We start from the raw sequence: 6000 nt of genomic DNA on the forward strand, positions 1-6000 counted from the left end.
AGCGAGTAACGTGCATTGTTGCTTTTAGGGTTCCCTCCATCTCCTCAGAAAGAAAGAAAAAGAAGCCATGTGTGGTCTGTGCTTGCTTGACAAACCAGTCTCCCAGTGTATTTACTGACATCAGAATTTGCATTGCAGACACCAAGAAAACACTCTGTTATGTATTGTAGTAAAGAGTAGTGCTCTTTTACTTCCTCATTTCACTAAATAATAAGATACTGATCTTTCTCTCTGAAGAATTCAGCTACCAACTGGTACATTACTCATTTTTCTACGTGAATAATGTGTGTAGTAACTACTAGTGTTCCCAAAAAGGATAATCAGGAAGTTTGCCTTTTTTGAATTTGGGAAGAGGGAAGGAAGGGAAGAGGAAGCGAAGGGAAAGGGAGTGGAGGGTGGTGAGGAGGGGAGGGGAGAAAGGAAGGAAGGGAGGGAAGGAGGTTGAAAGGGGAAGGAAGGAGGGAGGAAGGCAAGGGAAGGAAGGCAAGGGAGAAGGAAGGAAGGAGGGAAGGAGAGAGAGAAACCATTGTGCATTAGTTGGAATTCTCTTTATTTCAAGGAATTGACTTCTGTGGGCATGGAGGCCAAGAAGTCTGAATCCTACTGGGCAGGTCAGAATGCTGGGAACAGAGCAGGAGCTGATGTTATAATCTTGAGACAGAATTTCTTCTTCCTCTGAGAAACCTCAGTTAAGGCCTTTCAACTGAATGAGTGAGGCCCATTAGGATGATTAAGGGCAATCCCACTGATTGTAGATTTTAGCCTCATCTACAAAATACCTTCACCACAACACCCAAAGTAATGTTTGGTTAAATAACCGGGTACTACAGATAAGCCAAGATGATATACAACACACATTGTCTGTCTATGCAGACAAGAGTCTGAGAAGCATTTGAAGTATTTAATAACACATGCACACACAGATTCTGAGAGTTTCTGTAGTCTGATGACTAAGGGTATGAAATGAGTGACAGAGCCAAGATATGAAGCCCAGGCAGTCTGACTCCCGCCCTCCTAACCACTACTCAGTACTGTTCACTGGTTCAAGGCTCAAGCCCTCGTTGACTAGAACAGATTAAATATTCCATTTAAAAAAAAACTTTCATCAAATGGATTTTGTGAATTAGATGGCCTTAGCATTTGCAACTGAATTATCAAAAATAGCTATAAGAGATATCAAAAATATGATTGAATACGTGTTAATATCTGAAAAATGTGTGTGGTCTTATATAGACTATGACAATACAAAATTGTATTAAGCCTGAAGTGATCTTGAGATGGAAATACATTTATATCGTAAGAGCACAGTAGCACAAAATTTTGCCAAGTGACTTGGGTGGAGGTGTATGTATATGCATGTGTGTGTGTGTGCGTGTGTGTGTGTGTGTGTGTGTATATATACACACATATGGAAGTGTAGTGACAGGCACAAGGAAGGCTTCTCAGTGCTCTGCCTATGCTAATCAGACCACATCATAACTTTATGTTCAATGCTTGGTCCCAAACTCAAGAGGGACACAAACATTGTTGTCCCAAACATTGACAGAAGACAATGTTCAGACCTCTCTAGAGAGGTCTTCTCATGGAAGTCATTGAAGGAACTGGAGCCATACATCTATATATATGTATATATACACACACATATGTATATGCATACACACATACATATGCATATATACACACATGCATATGCATATATGTGTGTGTATATATGTATATATGTATGTATGTGTGTATATACATATATACACACATATGTATATGTATGTGTGTATATACACACATATGTATATGTATGTGTGTATATGCACACATACATATACATATTGTGTGCATATATATATACCTATATATGTATGGATACATAGATATGTGTGTGTATACACACACATATCTATGTATCCATACACTACATAGATATGTGTGTGTATACACACACATATCTATGTATCCATACACATATCTATGTATCCATACATAGATATGTGTGTATATATATATACACACATATCTATGTATATGCATATATATACACACACACACACACGTGTGTGTGTGTGTGTGTGTGTAGAGAGAGCGAGAGAGAAAAAGAATTTGGATTTAAAGTCAAGGGCTCCCTGCTCCTCTCCTCTGAGTTATGGAATCATCACTATGGCAATGATAAATAGGGCTCAGTGGATCCCACTTAGGTCGCCATGAAGAATCTAGTCAGCACCCCAGCTAAACATTTGCTTGTAATACAACTACAAGCAAATTGAGAGGACAATCCCAAAAATAATACAGGAACCTAACCTAAAACAGTTGTGTGGGATGGTGCAATAGTTTCTTTAGCAGCATCTTTCACCCTTAAAGATTTAGAATTAAGTGGAGAAATGTTTTAAAGAATAAAAAAATGCAGAACCAGTATTTTGTGTTAAGGAATTTATATATACTTGAACTTTTAAAGAAATGTGGTTAATTAAGGAAATAGCTCAGCCTTGTGACTTAGCTTGAAACACAATTGAGTAATTGATTGAGGCTAGGGATATTAAGTTGAACTCTGACAAAGTTTGTAAACAGTATCAAAGCCTTTCAGAGAACTTAAGGCTCACTATGTTTATTGCTTCGATTTATTTGTAAGTTATTTAAGTCTTCAGGGGGAAAAAAAAAAACTAGTTTTTGAATCAGACTTTGGAAGCACTTAAGAATGTGTTAAGGCTGGGTGCGGTGGGTCATGCCTATAATCCTGGCACTTTGGGAGGCCAAGTCAGGCGGATCACTTGAGGTCAGAAGTTCAAGACCAGCCTGGCCAACATGGGGAAACCCCATCTCTACTAAAAATATAAAAATTATCAAGGCGTGGTGGTATGCCTATAATCCCAGCTATTCAGGAGGCTGAGGCATGAGAATCACTTGAGCCTGGGAAGTGGAGGGTGCAGTGAGCCAAGATTGCACCACTGCATGCCAGCCTGGGCAACAGAGTGAGACCTCATCTCAAAAAAAAAAAAAAGTGTTAAATTTATAAATGCAGTTTACAATGTTTAAAGGTGACACCAATTTTCTACAAAATTAAGGGCCCTATTTTGATCAGTCCCCTAATTCTCTAAATTTCACTCATGGGCACCTGGTGTCACTGTTGGCAGCTCCCTGTCCACCTGAACTTGCAGATGATGCATCCTGGATGGCCTTTCTAATATTTACCTGCATTGTACAAAACCACTGTTGACTGCCACTTTCTCCTGGAATCATCTCATATATTCCTGAGCCAGGTTACTCTGGTCATTTCAAGATGGGTGGTGCCTCAGCGTTGGGACTGGGTAGGTCCCTCTGGGAGCAGAGGCTGTGGGCAGGAGGTTCCCTCGGGTGGGCAGTGGGCAGGTGGCATCCTGGAGCTGCCTTGCCTCCTGTTGATGAAGTCTGTTGATGGAAGTGTAGTGACCGGCATAAGGAAGGCTTCTCAGTGCTCTGTCTAAGCTAATCAGGCCACATCGTAACTTTATATTCATTCGATGCTTGGTCCCAAAATCAAGAGGGAACTGATGGAAGACAATGTTCAGACCTCTCCAGAGAGATCTTCTCATGGAAGTCCTTGAAGGAGCTGGAGCTATTTTATCTGGAAATGAGATGATGGTAGGATGAAAGAGATCCCTGTTTTTAATAGTTCATTTGTTACAATGGGAGATTGGCCTTGGGAGGTGTTCAAGATGATTTTCTGCAGTGCTGGGACCCAAGAGAAATAACATGGAAATGCATCACGCGGCAGTTAGCCCCTTGCCAGTTCTCTTTCCATCAGTTCTGTTCTAGTCCCCAAGGCTTCTCTAATACCTGCTTACCTGCCTCTTTAACAAAAAGAAAGGAGGCCCTGGGCTCTTCCACAGGCGAAAGTGTTTTACTTTCATATTGCTCAGATCATTGCTTTTTTTTGCAGTTGTCTTCTGTGTGTGGCAAATAACACAATTCCATGTTTTCTACTTACATTAATGATGTGATATTTCTTTTGGAATAATTTTAATTAAATTAAGAATACATTAAGCAAATCATGGCAGGAGTGTTTTATGGATATGCCAAAAATTATGGAGGAGGCAAGAAAACAAATGGGCATTGGAAACACCAGTGCAGATTGTTATGTATTGCATTGTGGGGTAAATGGTTTCACTTGCACGTGGCATGTCAGAGGCAGCCGGCAGGGCAGAAGTTCTCACAATAGTTGGAGCTTCGCAACATGGGATGTGTTCTCACCAGTGAGCTTCTGGTTGAGACAAGGAGGCAGAGGAAGCCATCATTTCTCAAGGATGCTGCAGCGGGGGGCCTGCATGCATCTGGATGGTCCCTAAGGCTCAGCATCTTTGCCAGTGGTAATCAGGGCAAGTCCTCTTTTGGCCATGTACTTCGCCCCTCTTCACTTCTCTCTCTCTGAACTTAGGAGAGACTTGCAAAGAGATAAAGGAACACAACGAGGCCTTCTTCAGCTCCAGTAGCCAACAGTTTGTTTGTTGCCATTTCCCTGTGTATTTTGAGGTTGGAGGGTAATGCATGCAGCCAGACCACCCGCACCTTACGTCTTGAGAACCAAAGCTAGGACGCAGCTGTTGGGAGGACGAGTGATGGATCAGCAAGGAGGCAGGCACCCTTGGCTCTGGAACAACCAAAGTCTCCGGGGTGGGTGTGCGGGTCATGGAAGCACACTGAAATGGAGGAACCAAAGACCAAAGATGCTCCATTCCCAATGCTCCCGTTTTCCTCCACTTTCCCATTGCTCCCCTACACCTGTCTGTTTAGAATAACCGTAAATGTCATTATAAAGTATCAAGCCTGGCTGGTTATAGAAGTCTAGGCAGTGCCTCACTGTCTCTGACTCAGTCCAACACCCGCCGTCTCTGGTGGGACAAGTCTCTACTTTGGTTCTGATTTCTTCTTTGAGGTCTAGACACCAGTACCAAACAGTTGTTCTTGGCTGAGCCTCTTCACCGTGTGCATTTATTGGTCAGCTTATTTTATTGTTGCTTTGACTTAGATTTCCATGGAATATGAACATGAGAAGAGTCTGTCAAACACTAGGAGACATTTCACTTATTACAGCCCTGAGTATTTTTGGAGTTACCTCCTTTGAGTAAAATTGCCTTTCCCTGAGGCACGTGATCAGCAATGGGAGGGTATAAGAATAGATGAAAAAAGATTTTCTCTCTGTCAATCTTGAAACATTCTTTGAGTTTCTTTATGTTTCTTGGTTTTTCTCCCTAGTTACTTGTGTTTTAAGTTGCTGAAGACAAGTGACCAGGTTTGACAGTTATTTCGCTTAGAGGACATGCTAAATTGCGGGACAAAATCCAGTGTCGGACTTTGAAACCAGGGCACTACCGCTTTTATTGGCAGAATTGACTGAGCATACAAATTATAAATTGTTAGCATAAACCAAGTAATTGCAATAATAATATACACAGCTTCTTTTCTGTCAGGCTGGTCCAGATCAGTAACCACAAACCATTTATCCCAGGCAGTGTTCTTACCTGAGCCCTGATGGTCTCATTGGTAACACCTGTAAGTAAGCCATCCACCTACCGACCCCTTATCACTTTATTTTGAGCAGTCAGCATCTCAGACGCACCACTTTTTCATGTGACCTTGGGGAGAAAACACTGCACTTCCTGTGCTGCCAGAGTCCCAAAGCCATCCTTTACCTTGAACGCTTTTATTTTTAAATGATAGTACCACTCACTTGGGAAGGTTAGCTTGGACTCCAGCTTATAAGGACTGTCCAGCAAATAAATGAAAGGGTAGAGGAACAACAGCTCATGATCCTGTGGCTCGTGGCTTCCCAGTTTTGCAGGGAATGCCTTTACAGCCAGAGATGTCCAGGCTCCTGCCCCACAAATTAGGAGGAAACAGATAAAAGCTTTGTACAGCTGGGCGAGGTGGCTCAAGCCTGTAATCCCAGCACTTTGGGAGGCCGAGGCGGGTGGATCACGAGGTCAAGAGATCGAGACCATCCTGGTCAACATGGTGAAACCCCATCTCTACTAA

General features: G+C 42.2%; 1 protein-coding gene across 2 annotated transcripts in view; it reads left to right on the forward strand.

The window, feature by feature from the left end:
* Positions 1-6000, forward strand: part of PRKN (parkin RBR E3 ubiquitin protein ligase) — a 1415352-nt gene that overhangs the window by 1314888 nt on the left and 94464 nt on the right. The gene's annotated exons all lie outside the window — the stretch shown is intronic.

Source organism: Cebus imitator, unplaced genomic scaffold, assembly GCF_001604975.1.
Source record: "Cebus imitator isolate Cc_AM_T3 unplaced genomic scaffold, Cebus_imitator-1.0 Scaffold6, whole genome shotgun sequence".
NCBI classification, from domain to species: Eukaryota; Metazoa; Chordata; class Mammalia; order Primates; family Cebidae; genus Cebus; species Cebus imitator.